Here is a 12,453-nt window from a genome sequence, read left to right on the forward strand (position 1 = left end):
GAGATTCCTGCCCAGTTCAAATTGACCCTTTCTCATCATTAGAGAACCAGGCAATTCATTGTCTTATCTCTCGGTTCTACACACTTTCTATCCTCTGCGATTTCTCAAAGATTGCTGACACTACCTCAGTGCTTCATATATCTAAGTTATTAGCACTCTTAAGCTTCAGAAGATTTTCAAAGTCTGCAGACAGGACAAATTTACAGTCTTCTTTTATCCTTTCCTCTATTTGAATCTTCAAATCTCCTCTAATAGCATCTCTTCTGAATTTTAAGTCCAAAGACCTTTCCACTTGTGGGAGAAAAAAAAAATGATAATGATAGCTGCTGATTATTGAATGTCTCTAATGTCCCAAGCACAATGCTATACATTTTACTTACAGTATCACTAATCCTTATGTAAACCCTGAATATCTGAGACAGGTCTCAGTTAATTTAGAAAGTTTATTTTGCCAAGGTTGAGGATGCATGCCCGTGACACCGCCTCAGCAGGTCCTGATGACATGTGCCCAAGGTGGTTGGGACACAGCTTGGTTTTACATTTTAGGGAGACATGAGACATCAATCAATGTATGTAAGATGTACCTTGGTTCCATCTGGGACAACTCGAAGTGGGGAGGGGACTTCCAGGTCACAGGGAGACGAGAGACAAACGATTGCATTACATTCTTTTAAGTTTCCGATTAGCTTTTTCGAAGGAGGCAATCAGATCTGCATCTATCTCTGCAAGCAGAGGGATGACTTTGACTAGAATGGGAGGCAGGTTTGCCCTAAGTAGTTCCCAGCTTGACTTTTCCCTTTAGCTTAGTGATTTGGGACTCCCCAAGATTTATTTTCCTTTCATACTTGTAACTAAAAAATGTAGGTATTACTTTTTCCACGTAAAGTTTAATTAATAATAATGGCCAACACTTACTGGGTGCACTTAACAGGTACTATCTCATTATACACTCGTTTCAGACTACTTTCCAGGAACTACAGAGTAGATGGATCCCTGCCTTCAACAAATGTTTATTGAGCACCCACTACACACCAGGTACAAAACAAATGCCTGACCTCATGGAGCTTATATTTTAGGGAGATAACAGGTTAAATATATAAAACTAATAGTGTGCTGTGACAGAGAAAAGAAACAGGGTGAAGTGGATCAGAAGTGCCAGGGTGGGAAGAGCTATTTGATATGGAGTGATCAGGGACTTCCCTGATTGGACTGGGTTGGGATTGGAGCAGAGAAATAGAGTATGAGCCAGAGGTTATCCAGGGGGGACCTTGAAGAAGGAGTGAGTTCAGAGCACTGTAGGTGCAGCAAGAAGGACAGATAGGGCGGCTGGCCCTGGAGAAAGGAACGCTGTACAGACAGATGGCCTTTCTACTGATGCAACCAGAAACACTGCACAAAGACCTGGGTAGACATCAAATTCTTCATACGTCATAGAAAAAAGAATCAAGTAAAACACTCAGTAACATATAACGAGGTCAGCAAACTACAGTCCACAACCCACTATTTTGATATTGGCACATGGCACATGGCATGACAATTCATTTACATATTGTTGGTGACTGGTTTCAGTTTGTGACAGAGGCAACATGACCCACAAAGCCTAAAATATTTACTATCTGGTTCTTTATAGGAAAAGTTTGGGGACCCCTGGTATATTCTATTTCATACTATACTATCAGTATAGTACCTACAATATGCGCACTATAGTATATCTATAGTACATCAGTATTAAAACATGTGCAAAATGGAACTTTCTGTAATTGAAAATAAGTAATTATAATACAGCTACCTGAGAGTTGATGGACTGCAAGCAAAAACATCTTAGTAAAGGATATACATTAAAGCACTGGAAAGTATTTCAATTCTTTCCGTTTTTCAGTACACAATAAGCCAAATCTCAGAAAGCCACAGAAAGGCAAGTGGAAGTGTGGGAAGATGTGTGTGTGTGTGTGTGTGTGTGCGCGCGCCACTCATGCACTCACACACATGCACATGAATACACACACACACACACACACACACACACACAGAGCCAAATCAGAAGATTGACAGATACATGCTAGCCTTTTTCACAGAGCTGACACACTGCCATTTAACCAGCGAGCATACAGCACGTGTTTGTGTTCCCAGTCACTATTAAGAGACAAGGTTAACATTTTAAGTGATGGACTACAACATGTTATTTCCCCATGCAATGGACCCGTGACTGCATCGCCTTCGAAAACACTTAATTTCAGTGATTGAATACACAGGAGCGTACTTTCCCTGCTATGAACGTTTGACAGCTCCTCAGTTTCATATACCAGGAAACCTTTTTTTCCTCCTTTGCTTTTTTTCCTCTCTTTACACCTGAAGGGAAGCAAAATGAATATGTGGTGGCAGAGGAAAAAGGAAGAAGCCCAGAGAATGAAAACCAGCTTATAAGCTTCAGTGTATTTTAAAATAAAAGTATTCACTGCCATCTGCTCTAATTACTTCTAATGTTTGGGCTACCATCTTCATACAATAGAAATAATGATCTCCTCAAGGGCAAAAAAAAAATTTTTTATGGAAACAAACAAAAGTTGATTACATTTAGCTCCCAGGCTAAAGAAGCATCAAGCTACTTTGTAGTGAACGATCAATTAGGAGAATGGGTAGGTCTCAGATTAACACTAACAAATTAGGTCCCCTTGGTGGTTCCCTCCCTTTTCTTCTTTTCCTGCCTCCTTGGAGGAGCTGTGCTCACAGCTCACAGAGGGCGAACAGCTGACTAGGCATATTTCTGGGTCTAGGGTTATTCCACACAAATTCCTTACATTTTGATCAGAACCAGATAAGGCCAAGTCTTCTCCGTCTTCTTGTTGACATTATACATGTCCCAAGTTTAATACTGAATATAGGGCTGGGTATTCTACCAAGACTTCGAATTACTTCATGGAGTAAACTGCTGAGGGGCCACCCCAGACCTGAACTCCTCTAACGCAGCTAGAGCCCACTTAGCCTCAGTAAAGTCACCAGGAACAGAAATGATCCAGGCCAGGTCCATTCCTTAGACTTAAGTGAAATGTCATGGAGCCCAGGAAGACATGGAACAGATTTCTACAATGCCAGCAGGAGAAATATCACTTTCACAAAGGCTGAGTCTAGTGACCTTCTCAAGTCCTCCAATTCAAACATACTACTTGTATGAAGCAGAATTCTGAGATGTCCTAGGATTCTGACCCCCTGGTGTACACACACTGTGTAGTCCTCTCCCCTTCAGCAGCCTGTGACTATGATGGGCTATCATCACTCCCATGATTAGGTTATGTTATATGGTAATGTGATAGAATTATGTAGATATAATTAAAGTGAGAGATCAGCTGACTTTGAGTTATTCAAAAGGGAGACAGCCTTTACCTAATCAGGTGAGTCCTTAAGAGAGAGATTCTCCCACTGGCCTTGAAGGAGCAACCTGCCATGTGGCTTGGAGGAGACCATGTGGCTGGGACCCAAGAACACCCTTTAATTGCTGAAAGTGTTCGCAGCCAACAGCCAGCAAGAAAATGAGGACCCAAATCCTGTATTCACAAGGAACTGCCTTTCACTGACAACCTGAATGAACTTGGAGGAAGACCTTGAATTCCAGATGAGAACGTAGCCAGACTGACACTTTGATTACAGCCTTGAGAGACCTTGAGCACAGAACCCATCTACTCTGTGCCCGGACCTTTTTTTTTTTAATTTTTTAATAGATTTAGAGGGTACAAGTGTAGTTTTGTTACATGGATGGATTGCATAGTGGTAAAGTCTGGGTTTTTAGTGTAACTAACACCTGAAGAGTGTACATTGTGCCCATTAAGTAATTTCTTGTCCCTCACTTCCCTTCCCACCCTCCTACCCTTCGAAGCCTCCAGTGTCTATTGTTCCACTATGTCCATGTGTACACATTATTTAGCTCCCACTTATAAGTGAGAATGTATGGAATTTGACTTTCTGAGTTACTTCACTTAAGATAATGGTTCCATCCAGGTTGCTGCAAAAGCCAAGATTTCACTCTTTTTTATTGCTGAGTAGAATTCAACACATTTTCTTTATCCAATCATTTGTCAATGGAAACTTAGGTTGATTCCATATCTTTGCTATTGTAAACAGTGCTGAGATAATCACATGAATGCAGGTATCTTTTGATATAAAAATTTCTTTTCCTTCGGGTAGATATCCAGTAGTGGGATTGCTAGATCAAATGGTACTTCTATTTTTAGTTCTTTGAGAAATCACCAAACTGTTTTCCATAAAGGTTCTACTAATCCACATTCCCACCAACAGTGTATAAATGCTCCCTTTTCTCAGCATCCTCACCAACATCTGTTATAGTTAGACTTTTTAATAAGAGCCATTCAGGCTGGTATAATACGGTATCCACTGTGGTTTTAATTTCCATTCATCTGATGATTACTAATGCTGAGCATTTTTTCATATAGTTATTTGACATTTGTGTGTCTTCTTCTAAAAATGTCTGTTCGTGTCCTTTGCCTACTTTTTAATAGGGTTATTCTGGCGTGTTTTGTTTTGTTTTGTTTTTATTCAGTTGTTTGAGCTCCTTGCAGATACTGGATATGAGTCCTTTGTTGTATGCACAGTTTGCAAATATTTTCTGCTATTCTGCAGGTTGTCTGTTCATTCTATTGATTACTTATTTTGTTGTGCAGGTTTTTAGTTTTACTAGGTCATATTTGTCTATTTTTGGTTTTGTTGCATTTGCTTTTGAGGTTTTGGTCATAAATTCTTTGCTGAGGCCAATATCCAAAAAAAGTTTTTCCTAGGTTTACTTCTAGAATTTTTATACTTTCTGGTATTACATTTAAGTCTTCAATCCATCTCGAGTTAATTTTTGTTTAAGGTGAAATATAGAGGTCCAGTTTCATTCTTCTGCATATGGCAGTCCAATTTCCCCAGCACCACTTATTGAGTAGGGTGACCTTTCCCCACTCTATGTTTTTGTTTGCTTTGTCAAAGATTAGTTGGTTGTAGGCATGTGAGTTTATTTCTGGGTTGTCTATTCTATTCCATTGATCTATGGGTCTATTGTAATACCAGTACCATGCTGTTTCAATTACCATAGCCTTGTAGTACAATTCAAAGTCAGGTATTATGATACCTCCAGCTTTGTTCTTTTCGCTTACGATTGCTTTGGCTAATTGGGCACTTGTTTGGTTCCATATGAATTTTAGGATGTTTTTCTAACTCTGCAAAAAATGATGTTGGCATTTTGATAGGAACTCCATGCAATCTGTAGATTGCTTTTAATCCATGAGCATGAGATGTTTTTCCATTTGTTTGGGTCATCCACAATTTCTTTCATCAATGTTTTATAGTTTTCCTTGTAGAGATCTTTCACCTTCTTGGGTAAATATATTCCTAAGTATTTTATTTGGTTTTGCATGTGCCCAGACTTTTGATCTACAGGACCACAGACAATAAATCGGCATTGTTTTAGGCCACTAAGATGATGGTCATTTGTTATGCAGCAACAGAAAATTAATATGCCACCATAAGGACCTTCTTGAGAGAACAATGTTCAGAGAACATGTTTAGGTTTTTCTCTCTTTATTAAAGTTACTGCTCAAAAGCATAAATAATGGCAAGAAAGGTGGGATGCCAGTGCTAGGCAGAAGGACAGGTCATTCTCTCACTGCATAAACTCTCCTCACACAGGACATGCAACATGGAATTTTTCAATTGATGATGCCAGAAAATGTAAAGTAAGACCTGATGCAGACCTTTCTTTTGCTCAGGAAGAATTACGACTACCAAAGATATACAGTGAATACCACAAGGACTTCGATGTAGTCACCAATACTCACTGTAGAGGCTGAAGGAATGAAAACTTTCTGATCCTGAACACAGCCAGGGTATGTGTCCCTAGGGAGATAATGAAGTTTTTTGGGTTTTTTTGGGGGGGAGGGAGGGGGGTTTGTTTGTTTGTTTTTGTTTTCACAGCGTTTTACTCTGCACCCAGGCTGGAATGAAGTGGTGCAGTCTCAAATCACTGCAGACTCAACTTCCTGGGCTCAAGCAATCCTCCCACCCCAGCCTCCTGAGTAGCTGGGACTACATGCACGTACCACCACACCCAGCTAATTTTTGTATATTTCTGTAGAGACAAGGTTTTGCCATGTTTCCCTGGCTGGTCCCAAGCTCCTGAGCTCAAGCAATCCATCCAGCTCAGACTCCCTAAGTGCTGGGATTACAGATGTGAGCCCACTGTACCCAGCCCAATATGAAGAATTTTTAAAGGCCCATATTCTGACTCTACATCTGAGAATGATATCTGAATATAATTGGTATTAAAAACACTACTCTTCCATTAGCATTGTTTCCTGAGAAAAGAAGATTTTCTTTTTTTTTTTTTAATTCTCACTTTAATAAAAGAAAGAAAGATAAGGCAACATATTTCAGGGAAAAACCAAGCTCAGAAACAAGAGAAACTCACTCTGTACCTGGTATCTTCACTAGCCTTGACTAAATAACTTTTTCCTAGTTCTTTAAGCTTCAGGTTCAATGTACTTTTTAGAGAGAAAAAGAAATTCATTTGTTTATCCTCAAAGCAGTGTCATGTGTTCTTAAGCTTTCTGCATGTATTGCCTGGTATTTGATAATGTGCAAGGTTATTTGTGTTAATGCTAATACTGCAAAATTATCAATTCCACCTGAAGAATGAGAAAACCCAGAAAGATGTGTCAGAGGTGGGGATGAAATCTCAATAACCTAGAATTTGAGAAACTTGCCTGTGCACTCTGATGCAGATGCTTTCCTTACACACGCAGATTTTGTTGAATAAAACCATCACCCTATTCTTTGTGAACAATCACTGGGTGCTCACTCTGAGCCAGGAACTGTGGGACCTAGCCTTGTCTCCATGAATGCATAATTGAATTTCTAAGCTCTTAGAGCCCAGTTTGAAATGCATTGTTCCCTTTAGCCCAAACACATCCGCCACACATTGTCCCTTTTCTGCCAAACCCTGTTTATTGGTTCCAAATGCAATGAATCATTTACTGACTTGAGCAACATTAGAGGTAAACACCAAGGTTAAAATGTAGAGATAATTGAATAACACACCAACTACCAGTAACAGCAGTCCAGGCAAAAGAGGAAATAGATCCAGAGATTTCAGAAAGGGCAATCTGATAGGAACCCTCCATGTCAGGATCAAAACCGGATGCCACTTTGACATGAGAAAAAACATCTGCATTTTATTTTTTTCAAAATTGTATATGCCAGTTATTAATACAGGAAGAAGCAGCGAGCAAGCAGGTGGTAATATAATTTAAATACCCCAGTGATTAAAAATAAAACATCCAAAAATCAACTATCATGTATTTAGTACATCAAAACAGTGGTGTAAAGCTGGGTTTTTAAAAAATATATGTATATAATTTATTGCTTTCACTGTTGATGAAGAAGATTAATAAAATACATGCATTTCCTTTGCAGTACACTCTTCTTTGGAGAAAACTAAAGAAAGCAAACATTATCCAAAGCCCTTCTAAAAAATCATAAAGCTCAATATAACTTCCATATAACAAAATGCACTTTAACCATTTACTTTACAGTCACCTGGAATTCATTGTATACAATTCACATAATGTCTAAAATTGGGTATATAACATGTACACATACGTTTATACAAAATTTCCTTTTTATGTGTCCTCAAAGGCAGAAAACTCAGAATCTTTGGTGAATACTTAGCAAACCACAGCCATAGTTTTTCCCAGGAAGCCCCTCAAAGTTTGGAAACCCAAAAGCCACACAGACCCTTATGAAACAAGACTTCAAGCGCAATAATTAACTACCTTGGGATTCAAGGCTGAATTTACTCAATAAACCATACTGAAAGTTTATCAGAGGCCACAACACCTCTCAGAAACATGTGCAAAATACATTTTCCAGAATTCTCCCAACTTTGGGGAATTATGCCCCTGCCAAAAATGAATTGTTCAACTTGCTGAGGATTAATTATTTATGTGGATCTGTTTTACTTTAAGAAAATAGAGATTTCTTCTTTCCCCATTTTCCCAACTGGAGGAAACATAGCTCCCAAGAAGCCTCTGTGTTATAGTCCAGGGTTACTGAAAGCTTAGCTATTGGTTCCAATATCTCATTTTATAAATGTGAAACTCAGTGACTGATACAAGATTACCCAATGAATTGAATAGGGGTAGGTCAGGACAAACACCAAATCAAATCAAGTGATTTTTGGTCTTTTAAATTTTTCTTGATAGAGCAATCACTATTCATCCCAGTACGGATGAATCACATTACAGATCCCATGAAAAAGGGGGCAAGCAAGAAGCACAGCTTTCTATTATTCTACCATTTCCCACTCATTGATAACCTTCTGATATTCCCCCTCCAGAAGAAGTTTCCTTTACCTGGGATGTACCTAAAGTAGTGTTTGTTTGTTTGTTTGTTTTAGAAAATTTTGAGAGAAAGAAAAAAAAACACAATTTTTAATCCATCGCCATAAGCCAGAAAGAATTAATTTACCTTCTTCCTCCCTTCTTACACTTAGCCTCTCTGCAGGTCTTCAAGCCTCTCATGTGGGCAAACCAAAGCAAACTTAAACCATGCTTAAAGAATTATTTTAAACCTTTTGAACAGCTTGAGCATATTTAATGACAATGTAATAGGCATACACTGTTGAAAGCTTGCCCTGTTCCCTAAGCAACCAAGATGATAAGAAGACACCCGTAGTATGTTCAGAGGATAGGAGGTCAATTTAGAAAATAAAGGAAGCTTAACCTGGGTGGAGTTGGAGACCATTATTCTAGTGAAGTAACTCAGGAATGGAAAACCAAACATTGTACGTTCTCACTCATAAGTGGGAGCTAAGCTATGAGGACGCAAAAGCGTAAGAACAGCACAATGGCCTTTGAGGACTCGGGGAAAAGGGTGGGAGGGGGTGAGGGATAAAAGACTACACACATTGGGTAGAGTACACACTGTTTGAGTGAGGGGTGCACCAAAATCTCAGAAACCACCACTACAGAATGTATTCATGTAACCAAACACCACCTGTTTCCTCAAAACCTATTGAAATAAAAAATGAATATAAAAGAAAGAAAAGGAGATTAGGACACAGATGCAGAAGAAAGACCATGTGAAGATACAAAGAGAGGCAGCCATCAGCAAGCTGAGAGAGGTTCAGAAGAAATCAACCTCACCAACACCTTGATGTTAGATTTCTAGCCTCCATACTTGTGAAAAAATAAATTTGTTGTTTAAACAACAGAAAACTAAATAAAATTTAAAATAAAACATAAAAAATAAAATTAATGAAGCTTCATTACATTTTGCATATTAAGCAAGAAAACTGAATTTTAAAGATAGAACTTAGGCTAATTTATAATTCAGGTAAAAGATGTTTCTTTGTTTTTACTTAGGAGACACATTAATGATATTGTATTTGACAATGATTTCTTGGATATGACACCAAAAGCAGTACAAAAAATAAATAAATAAATTGGACTTCATCAAAATTAAAATCTTTTGTGTATCAAAGGAAATCATCAATAGAGGGAAAAGGCAACCCAGAGAATTGCAGAAAATATTTGCAAATTGTACAACTTATAAGAGATTAATACCCAGAATATACAAAGAACTTCCATAGCTCAACAACAACCATAACAACAAAACCTGATTTTTAAAATGGGCAAAGGACTTGAATGGATGCTTCTTCAAAGAAGATATACGGATGGCCAATAAGCACATGAAGATGTTCAACATCACTAATTATAAGGAAAATGTACCTCAAAACCACAAGATAATACTTTGCATCCATTAGGACAGCTATCAGCCAAAAAAAAAAGAAAAAAAACAGAAAAAGAAAGCCAAGTGCAGTGATGCCTGTAGTCCTAGCTACTCAGGAGGCTGGGGAGGGAGGATTGCTTGAATCCAGGAGTTCTGAGCTGTAGTACTGCACTATGCACTAAGCATGTCTGCACTAAGTTCAGCATCAATGTGGGACCTCTCCGGAGCAGGGGACCGCCCCATTACCTAAGGAGGAATGAATCGACCCAGGTTGGAAAAAGAGCAGGTCACAACTCCTGTGCTGAGTACAAGAGTAGCTGAAGCCTGCCTGTGAACAGCCACAGCACTCCAGCTGGGACAACATAGTGAGACCCTTTCTCTAATTGAAAAAAACAAAACAAAACAAAACAGAAAACAACTGTTGGCAAGACTGTTGAGAAATTAGAAATTAGAACTCTTGTGTGTTGCTGGTAGAAATATAAAATGGTGCAATCACAGTGGAAAACAGTACGACAATTCCTCAAAAAATTACACAGATTATCATTCAGCAATTCTGAGTATATGCCCAAAAGAATTGAAAGCAAGGTCTCAAAGAGATATGTGCACAGCCGTGTTCATAGCACCATTATTTACAATAGCCAAAAGGTGGAAGCAACTCACGTGCATTGACAGAGGAGTGGACAAACAAAATGTGATATATACACTCATTGAGATTTTATTCAGCCTTAAAAAGAAAGGAAATTCTGACACATGATACAGCATGGATAAATCTGAAGGACAATATTATGCTAAAAGAAATAAACCAAACACAAAAGAACAGATATTGTATAATTCCACTTGTATAAAGTGCCTATTGGTCAAATTCATAGGAACAGAAAGTAGAGTGGTAGTTGCCAGGTGCTGGGGGAAGGAAGAATAGGAAGTCATTGTTTAACACATTCCAGTTTGGGAAGACGAAAACATCCTGGAGATGGATGTTCATGATGGTTATGCAACAATCTAAAATGTACTAAATGTACACTTAAAAATAGTTAAAATGGTAAATTTTACGTTGTGCATATTTTACCACAATTTTGAAAACTGAAAAGCCAGGCACAGTGGCTCACGCCTGTAATCCCAGCACTTTGGGAAGCTGAGGTGGGCGGATCACAAGGTCAAGGAATGGAGACCATCCTGGACAACATGGTGAAACCCTGTTTCTACTAAAAATACAAAAATTAGCTGAGTGTGGTGACATGCACCTGTAGTCCCAGCTACTTGGGAGACTGAGGTAGGAGAATCACTTGAACCCAGGAGGCAGAGGTTGCAGTGAGCCGAGATTGCACCACTGCACTCTAGCCTGAGCAATAGAGGGAGACTCCATAACAACAACAACAAAAAAACCTGAAAAAAGATGTTTCTCCATATTTAATAAAATCAATATTCTTGGGTTCTGTAATTCTACATATTAAATCCTCAGATTAAAAAATTAAACTTAATCAGTTTGTTCAGTGCTTCTCTGTAAAGCCTATTTGGAATTGGGGAATTTTAGAACATCTAACATCCTCATTTTTTAGACAAGGACACTGAAGCCTAGAGAGGTAAAGTGACTTTCTCAAGGTCCTAAACCCAGGTAAAAGAAAGATAAAACAGAAAAGAAGGCAACCCTCAGCATATATACTTCCCTCGTTGCTCTGTGAAGTGTGGGTTTGCACACGTTGTTTCTGTGTGTGTGCATGTGTGTATTCACAAGCCCTGTTTACCTGTCCACGCTACTCCCCAACTCCCAACCTGAAAACTTACAGAAATCACCTGTGGTCTTCAGACACACTCTGCTATTTCACGTCCTATGCCTTCGTTTACAGAGCTTGCCTCCATTACTTTCATCTAGAACAGCCTTTCACCCCTGTTCTACCAGACACTCATTCTTTCAAAGCCAGGTCATTCCTCTTTCTTTGAGAAGCTTTTGAAAGTGTCCCCTCACCCCAAAGCAGAGCTACCCCCACCCTTCTTACTGTTTCCACCAGGCTTTGCACATACTGCTGTAGTCCTTACCCCACCCTACCTTATGAAGTTTAGTATGTTGTATGTAGTATTTTCTATTTCCACTCTCTAAGCCAGCTCCACTACCTAAGCCAGATGCGTGGAGTTGCAAGAGAACCTATGGGAGAGCTTAATTGAAAAGGTACTAGTATTTGATTCCCACCTGGAAAGTCTAAAGACAAGAGACTGGCTGGAGTTGCCCTCGCCCAGTGGCAGAGGGAAGAGGGGGCACTGGTTTGGGGGCAAGCTACATGTCACCTCTGGAGAGACAGGCAAATGTAGATCCCACCAAAGGGAACAGTCTGATATGACTTAAAGAGATCTTTCCCAAGGGGCAGACTGGATTGGTGAGGGAGAAGCAAAGCTCCTCTCCACCATCCTCCCTGTAAAAAAATGGGCCAGCCATTCAGAGAGAGTTGCAGACCTAAGATCCCAGCAGGAGGATCTCTAATGAAGCCACAAAAAATCCCATAAGAGAGAGCTAATGTCTGTGCATTTCCCACCCAGATAGGACCTAGATAGAAGCTGCACCTGCCACACATGATGTCTCCTTTGGCCCTACTCATCTCTCCTCTCAGGCCAACTCCTAGAGGAAGGAAGGAAGGAGGGAAGGAAGGAAGGAAGGAAGGAAGGAAGGAAGGAAGGAAGGAAGGA

The 12,453-nt window shown here is 39.4% G+C and overlaps 1 protein-coding gene across 1 annotated transcript in view; it reads right to left on the reverse strand.

Moving 5' to 3' along the window:
• The window catches only part of PKHD1 (PKHD1, fibrocystin/polyductin), a 469,778-nt gene that overhangs the window by 336,798 nt on the left and 120,527 nt on the right, over nucleotides 1-12,453 (reverse strand).

Source organism: Theropithecus gelada, chromosome 4, assembly GCF_003255815.1.
Source record: "Theropithecus gelada isolate Dixy chromosome 4, Tgel_1.0, whole genome shotgun sequence".
Classification (NCBI taxonomy): Eukaryota; Metazoa; Chordata; class Mammalia; order Primates; family Cercopithecidae; genus Theropithecus; species Theropithecus gelada.